The sequence below is a fragment of the Uranotaenia lowii genome, chromosome 1 (assembly GCF_029784155.1).
Source record: "Uranotaenia lowii strain MFRU-FL chromosome 1, ASM2978415v1, whole genome shotgun sequence".
Classification (NCBI taxonomy): Eukaryota; Metazoa; Arthropoda; class Insecta; order Diptera; family Culicidae; genus Uranotaenia; species Uranotaenia lowii.
Window position 1 is genome coordinate 215,812,943 of NC_073691.1, and position 15,652 is coordinate 215,828,594.

Genomic DNA, 15,652 nt, shown 5'->3' on the forward strand with positions numbered 1-15,652 from the left:
TAAGACTTCTTCTAATGAGATTTCCCTGTAAAATTAAATCGTGTGAAAAAATTGAAAAATGTCGGCAGCCACTTACGTCGGACCGATGGCCCCGAAGGTTGTAGTTCGTTCTCAGCGGATACTCGACGTTCTTCTTGCAGTGGGATGTGGTGAAGGTGACACCCACGATTCCTCGGACATTTCCCGTCGCCAGCCAACCCTCCTGGTAGTAATTGGTACGATTAAGCTTCCAGCCCTCCTCCTGATATGGTTCGCCAGTTGGTTGGTTGGGAAAAAGAGAAGAGAAAGGGAAAATAGAAAATGAGAAAATCAACCCTTACTACTTAGGATGAAGGTGTTGTCATGTTTGCTCTTAATATGTCCGGAGCTGTTAGTCGATTAGAGAATTCGCTCCTTGGGAATGAAGATTATGCAATCATATTTGCTGGAATCGAGACGCATGAATTAAATTAAGTGAACTCTAAATTTCATGATGAAATTAAATCTCAAATTTTATTCACTTTCTTCGTGATTTCAAGGATGCTGAAACATTCTGGTTGCGCAAATTATTTATTTTTTCTAACGACATGCGGCAAGCGCTGATGATAACAAGTAGGCAGGCCGTCCTTCAGATGATTCCAACCCCGGCCCGGCTGTTAAGTTTCCATCCAGCGAAATGACACAGTAGGCCACAGGGCGAGGCCTGCTTGCTTGCTATATGATGGTGCGGTGCCACGATGCATAATGATTGTAGGCAAAAAAGACAGACAGACAGACAGTCCAGTGCCAGTCCTTGCTCAAGTCTTATGTAAGCAATCAACGAATGATGGTGAAAACCGGGTTAAGCACTCATTAGTTCTAATAACAAAACTGAACGTTTCCGTTTTTCTTGCCATTTTCCGTGTTTTGTGTTTGCTTGCACAGTTGCCGTCGCCTCCGGAAGGGTGCGACACTTGTTTGAAAAGACCGAAAGGACACGTTGAATTTATGAGACTATACCGTCAGCCTTGCATACCAATAATTCAGGCAACGATGTCGATAAACCACCACGTGTCACATGGAATTTACCTTCTTCAAACAGAAAGCCCTAATTCCGAGTTGACATTTTTAGAGGAAGGGAATCTTCCAGCTGATCCTAAATTGTTTAGTTTCAATTTGACTTACCGCGACCTTTGTTTGCTTGCTTACGTGACAAGGTTCAAAATAAAGATTTTAATAGAATATGTTTAAAATAAACTGTCTTAGAAACATAAACAGAAGACGAAAAAACGTCTTTGATTTACACCCTAGACACATTGTGGCAATCGAACCCTTGTCAAAGCGTGGGTGTTTATTCACGACATTTTGCCAGCCACCTTTTTTTGATGGGATATCAAACAAAGCAGGCCATTACGTATATTGACAGTGTTCTTCATTCAGGATTAGAAAGTGATCATTAAGGGGGGGGGGTAGGGTCCAACGGGTATAAAAAAACTCCATTTTCACGATTTTTTTCTAGAGCTATCGTTCAAACAAATGTATTCAAATTTTTTGCATTATACAAAGCATTGTTAAAAGATCATTTAGTAATTTTTTCGTAGAAAAATATTGAAAAATGAGCCGGTGACGGAGCATTTTCGAGGATGCCTTTTAGAAAACAGGATTTGCGGTGGACACTGTATCTCAGCACAGAATCATCTGAAATCAAAAAATCAGAGCAAAATATTTTTAATAGATGTTTTTCTGGACCCCAACGTTTTTATTTAACTTAAAAATATTTTTATGAAATTTATGTGGCTGTTTGAAGTAAAAACTACGATTTTTCACGAAAAACTCCTCCATTTTTCACCTCTAAAATCTCCCCAAAGTAAAAAAATCAAAAAAGAAAAACGTTGGGGTCTGGTATTTTATATGTAGAAAATGTGTTCCAAATTTGAAAAGAATCGGATAAGTAGTTTTCAAATGACGATGTCCACGGACTTTAAAAATGTACTTTCGAGAAAAACGCGTTTGAAGTTTCTGCTCTTGCTTTCTTGCAGTATTAGATAGGAGGAGATGAAGGCCTATAACTTCTACAGTTTTGCTTCAATTGGCTTGAAAATTTGACACAACATTCTTGAAATGTTTTACAATAAGAAAATAAAAAAATAAAAAAAATCGATTTTTTGAAAGTGTTAGACCCTACCCCCCCCCTTAAGGATAACAGAAACAAGCTTCGAGACAGTGTTAAACAAAATATGGGTATAAGAAAAGTTCCTTTTAAACCATACAAATAAGTTACAGAACACAACAGATAATAGAAAAGCTTTTTTTTCAGAAAATAATTACTGCAAGAACGAATGATTGTTTTTTAAATCTTTTTATGTTAGAGATAACGCGTCTGTTTTCAACGTCCGAGTCGTGTTCGAAACCCAAACAGTACTGCTGCGAGATAGTGGGGTTAGTGGAGGCCTTGCGAGCCCGTGACTGCAAAAACACCTAGCAACGAATAATGAGCAGAGTCAGGGCCGTAGAAAGAACCGACTCATGGGGGGGGGGGGGGGGGGGGGGTTTGGAGATTGATTTTTACCTATGACGTTTTGCGCAACAACGTACGAAAAAAAAAACAAATTATATTTGTTACTATTTATATGATTATTTATTTCTAAGTTTTCATTAATAGTTTTGGAATTAAAACGTAACTTTAGAAAAATGGTTAGCCTAAAAGATGAGCTAATTTTTTTTGAAACCTTTTGAAACAAAATATGGAATTAGCTTTCATCGAAAGTTAAAATTTAAGAATTTGTTTAAGAGTCTGTTAGGTCGAAGCATAAAATAAGTTCTTTTTAAGCAAGCCTTCATTTAAAAAAAAAACCTATTCTATGCTCAAATCATACGAGCCCAATCTTCCAAACTCTTTTGCAAATTCCAAGAATTTAACCTTTGAAAAAAATAAATAAAAAATTTCAAAAAAAACAGTAAGCGATAGCAAATTTTCGGATCAAATCTACTCGGTGCAAACTTGAACTAAATTTATGATTTCAGTTTGAAATTCAGCTTTAAAAAAACTTCAATATCCATAATGTTAATCAATACACCGAGAAAATATTGAATTTTGTGTAGATTTTTTAGGTGAAGATCAGATACTGGTTTTTTCATCCGGAAATATTTTTCATAAAGAATAAATTCCATAATGAATATCATGTGGGTAATTTTATAAAACATAATTTGGGATATTTTGCATAAAACAAAACATAGAAAACTAACTCAAATTCTACTTATATCTGTGATTTTCAGCTGAATTGTGTGTACAAACTTCTTCGGATTAAAAAAAATTAAATCTGGAAATTGACAAGCAAATTTTTATTTTCATGTTCTCTTGAATTCTTTTACTGAACCTGAATTCAAAAATTGAACTGTTTCAGAATTTTTATACCATTTCTGAAATGTACAAAAAATACGATTTCCGAATCTTTTAGAATAAAGTTTGAGAAGGTTGATTTAAAATGAAAAACAAAATTCTTCTTATTTTTATATTCGGAAAATAATTATCAAAATATTGAAAATGCAAATGATTTTCGAAAAACATTATTCAAATTTGATATGAAATGCAAAACCGAATCAGGAAAGCAGCTTTTCATTCTTAATTTCTTATGCTTATCGAACTGAAAATCAAGAATTCTAAACTTGATATAGAATCAAAAATACGAAAATATGTAGAAATACAATTTTGGTTATGGGAATATAGAATCAGAACCCCCAAAATGGGTTTAATTTAAAATTTAATATTCAGACATGAATTTTTATGATAAATTTGCCAGATTGTCCGATAATTAATATAAATGTGCTGGGTTTGAATCTCATTCTCATTTTAAATCAAACTTTAAAAAAACAAATTGAGTTGTAAAATATTTTTTATTCATGCGTCCAAATTTTTTGGAGCTAGTTTCTAAAATAAAAATAGTCAGGGAAGGTTTTCTCAAGATTTTTTCATGATTTTTGATGAGCAATTCCTAAGTTTTGATCAAAATTGTCCGATATTGCCTGTATTTTGGTAGGAAATTTTGAAATCAAATACCCAGATTTTGCCTGGTTTTAACATAAAGCAGCCCAGATACGTGCTGAAAAAATTCTGACAACCTTAGTTTATGAACAAGTGAGAAAATTTTGAAAACTGTAGCAAAATTTTGAACTTGGGATGGGTTTTTGAGGTTTTGGCATTAATTTTTAGTCTAGATTGTATTTCTTGAATATATTTGCTCTATTATCATAATTTGATTATGGATTTGAAATTTTGAGTGTAGAGTAGAATACCTCGCTTGCTTTTTTGGACCCTCATGGGGGGGGGGGGGGGGGTTTAACCCCCAAACCCCCCCCCCCCCCCCGTTCCTACGGCCATGAGCAGAGTATTTCGTGATGAAATCGGAAAGACTCATGTGACGAAAAGGGACCAGCGATTGGAAACTTGGAACATGGAACTGCCGATCTCAGCAACTGACAGTCTACTACTAGGTTTAACTCCGAGATCGATCCTCAGGCTACGATTATTTTTTTTAGATTAATCGATCTAAGTACATGACCGTTCATCACAATCAATCTTGAAGATTGATCTTCTCCTTATGGTCAAACAATTCTATTTCAAATTATGCATATATTTATTCCATTTAAAACCTCATATTACATACTGTCTTCTTGTTACTAACGTTGATGCAATCTATATGGCTTCTACCATTTATTGTTAGACAAACCCCAAACCAAAGGGAGCATCCCCCACCTGAACTTCTTGAAGCCACGCGAAAAGAAAGAGTGACTATTTTTAGATCGTCGAACCAACCAGAGACTCATCATCAGAATGGCGAAGAATAAAAATGGCGTGATGGGACAATATTAAACACCGAACCGTGAATTAATCAACCCCCATTGTCAACGTAACGTCGTGCATTTCAGCTCCGATGATCGGCAATATTTTCACGTGTTTCTTCTCTTGTTATATGAGCCATAAAACAGGAAAAAGCGCCGGTAAAACTTGCAATAAAATCCCCGGATGGACAACAGCGAGGGCCGAGCAAAAAAATTCAATCACGACTATATTTTCGACCCTCCGCCACGTTTAACGAAAGCGACATGAATTCGCGCGATTCCCAAAATAGTACTTTTGATACGACCCTTGTATCAGCCAGCTGTAGCGGATGGCAACCACTTTAATGGTTTTTCGGGTAACAAAATGATGACACATTAGGCTCCAGTCTCACATTTTAGAACCAATCTTTCCGTGGAAGCTCATTTTTGTTGGTAGGGATATGAGGACTTCATAGGTTAGAGATTTGCATTTTCGATTTTCCCATCAATTGCTATATTTATCCAACAGCCTTCCATCCACCACCAACATGAACCCACACTGTTAAAAGGTTGGGGTCACGCAACCCTAAGTTGATGCCACTTGGAGAACGCTTCCAGACCCTTTCGGAAAAGTTGTTGTTAAGCCTCGTCTGATTGCGTGTGCACTCTACGAAGACGGTCGCCATTTGAGGACAAATCTGTTGCATGTGATTTGATTTTTTTCAAAACGCTCCTACAATGCTTTATTGAAAATAGACACACCAAAGAAGAAGAAGTCGAATGTTCAAGAAGGAGCTTCAACTCGTTAATCAAAACCATTAAAAGTAAGATTAAATATTCAAATAAGAATTCTAACTGGCATGTATTTTATGTACTGTATAAGTATTAAACATTGCGATGAAATAGATTTCCACTCAAGAGAATATTCAATTCAGGCTGTCATCTGCTCTAAAATTTAAATGAGAAATTTTGAACCTAAAACTCAAAGAAATACACAAAACGGCCATTCAGCTATCTGCTATTTAGTAATTAAAAGTTCGTACTTGTAATCCTGGGGTCTAAAAAGCTTCGTTTTCTATAATTTTTTTGCAGAATTTCAAAGTAACGTTTTTATGAGTAAATTTTGACTTTATGGTTTAAATGGAAAAATTTAATATTTTATTCTGAAAAATTAACATCATCCATGGATCCGAGCCTGCTAATGGGCTCTGTGCCAATTTATAAATTCTTCAAAAGAAATTTTCCGCTGCACAACTTTGCCAAACACCGTAAATTCGTATGTTGAAAAGGGGTATGTCTTTTGGCATTGAAAAACAATAAATTCACCTGACATCATTGCTGGTGCCTAGAAAAGCATTGCTTGTAAAGAAATATTGCAATACCTCGCTAGGCACTAGCAGTGATGTCAGTTGAATTGATGGCTTTTCAAAGTCAAAGACTTACCCCTTTTCATCAGCCTATAACGTTTTTGCCTAATAAGATACGAACGAGGTGTTCAATAGAAAATTTCCTTTGAAATTCTGCAAAAATAAATGGATAAGTTTTGAACCAAAACGAAGCTATTTAGACTCCAGGGTTTGAGAAATTCAATAATGACCCTAAATCGACTCAGTCGAGGCCTATAACCACGTCACGTCTCGTAGAGCAAAATAAAAACAAACTTTACTGAAAATTTTATCAGTTTTCATCCGCGCAACCAAAAGTTATGCAAAGAAGAAAGTGTTGCTTTTTTGAAATACAGTCTGTTAACGCAAAATTGGAACCATGCTAATATCTGAGTCTCATTGTAACGACACGACAAAAGCAGCGGCAATGTGCTCTTATTTTGTCGCACTCTCAATCCACACAGCTGATCGACGAGCGATCAGCTGACGAGTCAGTAGAAAGAAACCATCAAAGTGAACGGACATAGTTCCTCATATCGACAATAAAGTCTAAATCAAAAACCCAAGTGAAGTTATCGTTGAATATCTAATAAAGTTATCTGAATTTGAAGACATAATAAAAGTGTTTAAAACCAACACGCGCTTCTCCGTGCCATCCGAATCCTGTGAATAAATCAGCTACAAACTGCAACATTTGGTCCGAATCGAGCCGGATCGAGAAGCGCGTTGGTTGATTGATCTTCAATTGTTCCTCGTGTGGAGTTTTACGGGAGATAAAAGAACACCCAACGGCTATTGTGTGCAACCAAGCTAAGACATCGAATATAGGGAAGCCAAGCGAAGTCAAGTCGTCATTTTGTGGCTATCGTGTCGGTTGTTGTGTAGGGAATCGTTTGGATAGTTCAGACGAACCATTTCTCCTTCCCCAAGTGGATATAGTGGACCAGTACCTCACCCCCCTCTCACTCCTAAAGTTCGATTTGCTGATTAATAGCAAAAAATTCACACCTTAAAAAAGTGGATTTTGAGTGTACCTGTGGTGCACAAGTGCGAGGTGGAGTTGGGTGCTACAGTCAGTTGCTATTTGTGGGTCCCCCTCCCTTTAGGGCTTCCTCTCCCCCCATCTTGAGCAAGCGGAGTACAAAGGTGAAGTTGTGCGATTTTCGCTCTGTTGGAGCATTTTTATGGTACAACGTTTGTGTGTGGTGCTGTTGGTGTTAATCCCAAGTGAACTGGGAACTTCCCCTGGGACCGAACCACCCCCTCCCCTCAATTGGGTACCAATAAAGTGGATGAAAATCGCGTAAAGTGTTGCATCCAGTCTCCTACAACGTACTGAAGTGAAGTGAGGAGTTTGGTCGAAGAACCCTTACCCCCCCCCCCCCCCACGGGTTGAGTGACACTTCCCCTTCCCCTTCCCCAAGGGACAGTAAAATCGGGAACAGTGTGAAAAAATCGAAATTGAGCCAGTTTTGAAGCAGTTCTACGCAGTTTTCGGATCAGCTATTCTTAGTTCAAAAGTTTGTATCAACCAGCAGTCACCCGGAACATCAGAGTTTGGCAAAACAAACAACCTACTAAATTTGTGAATTTGCAATCTCATCGTCACCCGTAGATCAAAAGGATAAGTACTGTGTGCTCAGGTAAGTCTGTGGTGCAGACCTGCTTTGAGAATCAGGCTGCTGGAACCAAATTTAAAAAAAGGTAATTGTGCATGCTGGGTTAATGGTTCTGTGAGAGTTGGTTACATAAATAAGTTTATCATCAAACATTCTGTTGGTGGCTCGTTTGTCAACCGCGAAACATTACCGTTTACCGTACTGTTCTGTGGATTTGTGATACCGTGCAGTGCAGTGGTGTTAAGATTATCTTGTGGTTGTGCGTGCCCGGATAACTGCCATGTCTCGAGATGACTTACGACTCCTGGTAAAACAGGAGAGGAACCTGAGAAGTTTGATGGACAACATTCAAGATTTCGTGAACGAGTACCAAGCCGAGCGAGATTTTGTATCCTTAAAGTACCGTATACAGAAGTTGGATGAGTTGTACGACAAGTTTATTCGAGTGCGAGAAAACATTGAGGTGATAACCGACGATGCAGATATGAGGGTTGGCTTAGATTGCGACGGAGAGCAAGCAGCCATTGATCGTGCAATGAGAATCAGCGAGCGTGCAGAGGTCAACATTCGCATCATCAAAGACTTTGAGAATCGTTTCTTCGAAATAAAACACAGTTTGGGAGTGCTAGAAGCAGCCCAAGGAGATGGCGGTGTCAGTGCTCAATCTCCAAAACCATCTGCAGTGGTAGATTCAAAGCCCAGAGTCAAACTCCCCGAATTAAAACTACCAACATTCAGTGGAAGATTGCCAGATTGGATCACATTTCGAGATACCTTCATCAGCATGATCCACAACAATTCTCACTTGTCAGAGATTGACAAGTTTGCATACCTGCGAACGTCGTTGATAGGTGATGCGCTAACAGAAATAGCATCTATAGATTTGACATCGGCCAACTATCATATCGCATGGCAAACTCTTCAAGGTTCATATGAGAACAAAAAGCTTCTAGTTAAGTCATACCTCGACGTATTATTTGCTGTCAACCCCATGAAAGAAGAATCTTATGAGGAACTTAACCGCGTAGTGAAGATATTCGAGACAACGCTAATGATGCTCCAGAAGGTTGATGTGCAAACAGAGGAGATGTCCACGATTCTCCAGCATATGGTGTGTCAGCTTTTGGATTCCGCTACTCTGCACCACTGGGAATGCCACCACAACTCGAAGGAGGTTCCAACGTATCGACAATTGATTGATTTTCTGAAGTCAAGATGCATGGTGCTTCGAAACATCTCGTTAGGAAATTCAAGCCCACAGGAGCAGAGAATTCACACTCGTTTTCAGACAGTAAGTCACACTGGTGTTCAGCAAAAATTTTCCTGTCCGTTTTGTGAGGAGTCTATGCACTCAGTGTTTAAGTGTGCTAAGTTTGCGGAGATGAAAGTCTCTGATCGTGTCGAGTTGGTCAAGAAGAGATCTTTGTGCCTTAATTGTCTTTCGCCAGGTCATATCGCAAGATTTTGTATCAAGGGGTCCTGTCAGAGTTGCGGAAGAGGCCATCACACCCTCCTGCACGCAGGTCCTCCAATATCACAATTCTGTTCAGAGCAGTTACGCGTTCCACAGCAAGTCAATCCGGACGTGAGTCAACAGCCACCACAGAACCAATTAGAAGTAACCTACCATGATTTCCCTAATTCCACTCTCCAGAACCAGACACAAATTTCACACAACCCACGCCAAAGCATGGATAACCTTCCATCCTCAAATGCCACAGACTATCCTTCTACTAGCCACAGTTCTATAACCCCCACAAATCCTAAGACCTTTTCCAATACAGTCCTGCTTACTACAGCAGTAGTAATGATTGAGGATGGAGATGGGAATACCATTCCAGCTAGAGCTTTGTTGGATTCAGGATCGCAGTTATGCTTCATGACTGAAAAGATTGCTCAATCTTTGAAGTTTCATCGTCGTCAACAATATCTTCCAGTCGAAGGCATTGGGCAATCAAATACCTGTTCCATCCAGTCTGTTTTGGCATCGATACGTTCACGCTATTCCAACTTTCGTTCTAAATTGAAATTTAACGTTCTCCCAAATGTCACATCTGATCTTCCTGGAAAAAAGATCGACATTGGAAGTTGGAATATTCCTGCTGGACTCAACATTGCAGATCCTAATTTTCAAAATCCTGGCAGTATCGATCTTATTCTTGGAGCAGAGGTGTTCTATGATTTACTGTTGGAAGGACGACACAAGTTAAATGATGTTGGGCCAACACTGCAAAACACACATCTGGGCTGGATAGTTTCTGGAAAGGTTCCTAAAGAGTTTCACGTTCAACGAACTAAATTCGAGTATGATGTCACGCACAAGAAGAAGTTGCTCAAACGAGGGTTTCGGGAAACTGTTTGCTTCTAATTCGGGACAATCTCGCACTATCAAAAAGAGGGTATTAGAATTCCTCTCTATCGAAGCGCATAGGGCGCGCCTGCGGGGGTATTTTGGCCCCCGCAGTCCAGTTAAGTTATTTGTTTTTAAATTATGATCAAAAAATCTTAAGGAATGTTCATACTCCATAGTGTCTACCGTGCACACGGCGGTCGCTGACCGTCCGTATTGAAGAGTCCACCCATGAAGAGTCGAAGACTACCAGATCCATAAGCAAACCACATCATCCCTAAGGGCACGCTACCTCGCTCAGGAAGTCGTGCCAACCACCGGATCTGGATACACCCGTTGTTCATCGCCATTTTCCCATTACATTCCACATCGCAGTCGTCGTTCAAGATCACCATCACCGAGCATCGCAGCAGCATCGGCGCATATTGCGCCAGCGGTGGCTCGAAGCCACCGCTTCAGGGAAGTCGTTAGTAAGTAATTTTTAATTGAGTAAAAAAGCCCTTCTCATCTGATTCCAGAGTTGATGGGGCTTTGATGCCGGTACCATGATCAGCAGTGTCTTCGATCGCATCCACAATTATGTTCGAGCGCACAGGCTACGACCCACAACCACAGCCTCGTTGAAGAGGAAAATATACAGTCCACTCTGAAGAAGAAGACAATGTCGAGTGAGGCTCTGGAGAAGTTCAGCGGAAAATCAACAAACTTTCTTATTTTGTAACGAGCGTCGTATCATATTATTAACGAAACAGCTGTAAAAGTAGTGAAGTTAGGACTCCGTTGATAATGCTAGGCATATCAAGGGGGCCGGTGATGTTAACGCAAAATTGGAACCATGCTAATATCTGAGTCTCATTGTAACGACACGACAAAAGCAGCGGCAATGTGCTCTTATTTTGTCGCACTCTCAATCCACACAGCTGATCGACGAGCGATCAGCTGACGAGTCAGTAGAAAGAAACCATCAAAGTGAACGGACATAGTTCCTCATATCGACAATAAAGTCTAAATCAAAAACCCAAGTGAAGTTATCGTTGAATATCTAATAAAGTTATCTGAATTTGAAGACATAATAAAAGTGTTTAAAACCAACACGCGCTTCTCCGTGCCATCCGAATCCTGTGAATAAATCAGCTACAAACTGCAACACAGTCCTTAAAAAAATAACGAGACTGTTTAATGTTTCACTATTTTCCATAAATTGGCATTACACCCAGAGATCTAATGCACCGTGTATAATATCTTTAACAGGAAAAATCTCCCTCGGTTCCTCAACCTCCACCGGGCTCCCTGACGTTTATAAAGTGGAAGGAAGCATTTCAATTATAATCTCTCGCATTCAGACCTTCAAGTACATATCACCCATTCTGTTCTGACGAGGTAAGCTGACACCCACAGCAAAGCTCATGAAACACTCATTGATTATGGGAGAGCCGGCGCTTTGGCGGAGATCACCCAGCAGCACCATCAGCAAAGAATGCAATCAACGTTAATTGCGTTGCCATGTTTACCTGTCAGTGAACAAATCAACCACCCAGCAAATTTCCTCCCTCTAACCCTACTTCTGGTGATGATTCTGCTGCTCGTGATGGGCTCGATGGAACACAAAAAAGAAAGGACTCCCATCAATAATCGCTGCAGTCCACAATTCCGTCGGTCGATTATCATCTCCACATGCTAACACCTCCTTTCTCATCAGTTTGCTGTGAATGAGAGAGAATTTCCCTTGTGACCTAATATAGAGTGCTGCTGGTAGGTAGGTACTGTAGAGATATTGTTTGGCGGCGTCGCTCTCGTCGACATAAAGGATTATTTAATTTTCACTTCGATTAAATAAACAAGCAGGTGTTGAGTGAGTAACGGTATAGAATGGAGGCTCACGGGAAGGGGGGATGATTGGACATAAAACACCACCCATCCCATCATACTCCGATCTCTCTGGGCCAGCAGGATTCTGCAGAAATAAAAACAACGCGGTGTGTGAAGCGATGCTGCAGGTGCAGGGACCGTATTGTGAACGCTAAAAATTAATCACCAACCAAAGGTTTACGATATCGTGGACAATTTATGCAAACCACCGACCGGCAATAAAAGCCACAATCCTACATACACACCAGGATTAACGTCGTGAATTGTTTGGGGCTTTTCGTTTACATACCTGCTTACGGGAGGAATGACGATCAAACGAAATTGAATTTAAACTTCGTATGAAATGTGCGACTGTTCAGAATAAACTTTAAGGAAAATTTGTTTCATCTGTACTCTTTTTTTCGTTCTTCATGAATTTGTTAAATTTTTTACAAATCTGTTATTTTTGTAGCATTTTTGGATTGACTTGCCATACTATTTTTAAGTTATTTTTCCACATTTACTAGTTCTGGTAATTAGAACTAGTGACAATAGTTTCTCCCGAGATTTTTGAAAATAATCTAAATATTCATAGTTTTTTTTCATGTTAGTTTTAAGAAACGAACAATTGCTTTTTGGTATCGAATCTTATGAGAAAAACGCGTGTGGTTTATGAGAGTAGTCAGAGTGAAGTGAACATTTATTTCAAACTTATTGCATAGCCATATTGCAAAGACAATTATATTAATTTACAGGTTACTTATTCAACACCCCTCTCATAACCTGAATTTTGTAAACATAGGGCTCTGGATGCTTCGAAGAGTTTAGGAGCTCGAATGCCTTTCGTTAGGACATCTGCTTTCAGGAGATTGGGCGCTACGTGGAATATTTGAATCGTCTTCTTCTCAAGTTGCTCCCTTACGAAATGAAGTCGTAGATCGATGTGTTTGCTTCGGGGCGAGTATCCTATTTGCTACTCAGCTAGACAAATGACACATCGATTGTCACAAAATAGTGGTACCGATTTGCCTATTCCGAAGACTTCCTTCCGGAATCCATGCCACCACAAAGCTTCTTCATCGTTGATTGTTCGTTTTGAAAAGAATGCACCTTCTCGGTTCGGACCAGCCAGATTCGACGTCTTTACGTCCTGCAGTATTTTCGCTTTCACAGCGTCCACCGTCAATCTCGCACCCGATGTCCATCCCCGGCTCGTCGCTTCCGGGAGGCCCATTAAAAGAAGACTAGCCAGCCACGTGTAATCTACGACGAAACCCACTTCCGCGAGTTTATGGCTTGTCGACATCAACTCGCTTACATATTCCTCCAAGGAACCGCAATCTTCGAGACGAATTCTAGTCAGTTTCCTGAAAAGCCCGATCTGACGAGTCATTCCGTCATCCTGGAATGCGACTGTTGTTCCACGCTTCCCTTGCAGCTCGAACACGTTGAACCAAACTATAATTCACGGGTTCAATGCTGAGACAAATCGTTGCCAGTGCCTTCATGGAAATCGCATCCACCGGGTCCTCGTCTTGTCGGCCATCTACAGCTGCCCACGTTCCTTCACGGATTAGAGCCATATTCGTAGCAAACGACCACGAGGAGTAATTTTCTCGTTCTCGCAAACGCTCCACGATCGGCATCTAGAAGTTTCCGCCAGCAATCCTATTCGGACTATTTCCGCTTCCTTCTGCTGCTAAGCTGCTGTTAGAACTGCTTGAATTCGCTCGACCGCTTGACTACTTGCGGAAAATTTTCAAATCTTCATAAAAAAAATTTCACTTTGTTTGGCCGTTACTATGGCGATACTCTGGGTTCAAAACCTATTAGAAAAACGCGTGTGGTTTATGAGAGTAGTCAGAGTGAAGTGAACATTTATTTCAAACTTATTGCATAGCCTACTGACAATTATATTAATTCACAGGATACTTATTCAATAAATCTTAATAAAAGATCGAAAAAGGGGTCTTCCATAAGAACTGTTCAATGATTTTGCGATATTGTCGTGATTATGCATCTTATTTGAGATGCAAATTCATACAAGTAAGTCTTTTTAAGGCGTTCAATTGCTTTCTGATTTAAAAACTCACAAACTAATCATCATGAATTAATGGTTGAAACCGGAACGAAGTTCGTACCGGATCAGCTAGTGCTTAAAAAAACCACTTCGTACGTTATTGAGCTAAAGTTAGAACTTATATTTTGCACATTAATAATTCTTCTTCTATTTCTTCTTTTAACATTATAGCCAAAACATGTGAACATTAGAGTGCCCCAAATATTGAACATAGGCCTACTACAAGATCTCATGCCAAATTTGGGCCAGATTGGATCACGGGAAGGGGTCGCTCAACGAGCCTGGAGTTTGTATGGGATTTCGAGACATTTTGATCGGGAGGAACATGAAAAACAAGTTTTTCATCAATAGCTTTGGTCTCCTTCGGCCGATTTCTGATGCTTAATAACTTTTTTATCTCAACTCTTATCGGAATGTGGTCTCGGAACAAAATATGCGTCATAATCTAGGCTTCAAGAAAAACCGTATTCAAAAGGAATCGGCCAAAGAGGACCAAAGTTGTTTATGAAAAACTGGTGTTTCCCGTTCCTTCCGAACAAAATGTCTCACAATCTCATACAAACTTCAGGCTCGTTGAGCGACCCCTCCCCGTGATCCGATCTGGCTCAAATTTGGCATGAGATCTTGTAAGAGGCCTAGGATCCATTCTAGCCTGTAGCGCATAACATTTCACAAGTTTAAAATTCCCTATACAATTTTGGGGCATCCTGGAAAATGAGAGACTTGCGTCCTCCAATTTTTTTTTAGCGTTATATATTTTCTGTTATATGTAAAAATGCTTAGCAGAGATTACTGTGTCAACCAGGCCAACCATGTGGTAAATACCGTAAAAGATACCGGAACAAGAAGGGAAGGAATAAATAAAGTGTGGGGTACCCTGCCAAACGCTTCGTTTAGGTCTTTATAAAAAATAATGTAATCTAAACGTATAAATCAGTAAAAAGGTTGAATCTCATCAAACAAGTTTTTATCGGGAGGATACATATTTCACAGATCCGGATCCGTGCGTTTTTAGTTGGCAGGAACAGGGCCAACTTTTGGTACTAAGAACTTTGGCAACCCAAGCTTCTGAAGCCTCCTCTCACATCTTTTCGGTGTTTGAAATATTCGCGGGATTTTCCCAACGCACTTCACAATAACGTTCACATTAATGGATTCGATGATCTCTAATTTCTATACTATTTTTATACTTCTGGAAAAACTTTTTCTACGAAGCGCAAATTTTGACGTCCTTGGAAGACAACGCCTGCTTATACTCCTTCTTACATTTAAGTTATTGTAGATTTCTTGTTTTTGTTTTTCAAGATCAATCAATCAATCATCCAAGTTATTTCAGTTACACTAGAGAAATTTCAACTAGTGGATTAAACGTTGAAGTAATTTTGAAATCGTACCGTACTTGGATTTAAAACATCAACGCAAAATTTTTTGCAATAAAGCTATATAAAGATAAGAAATTGCTTGCTGATTTTAGTAAAGTAATTTTTTAATACTGCAGCGCTCAACGAATAAAGGTATTCTTTTTTCAGCTATTATTTTTTCAAACGAGAATTCAATTCAACCTCTTTTTTTTTCGAATAATTGTTATATTTTC

At 39.4% G+C, this 15,652-nt stretch overlaps 1 long non-coding RNA gene across 1 annotated transcript in view; it reads right to left on the reverse strand.

Annotated features, from left to right (window-relative positions):
- Window positions 1–78: 78 nt before the first annotated feature.
- LOC129747831 (uncharacterized) overlaps window positions 79–15,652 on the reverse strand; it is a 79,614-nt gene continuing 64,040 nt past the window's right edge. Inside the window, exon 3 of the long non-coding RNA XR_008737585.1 lies at window positions 79–241. This is a non-coding gene — a long non-coding RNA (uncharacterized LOC129747831). The remainder of the gene's footprint in view (window positions 242–15,652) is intronic.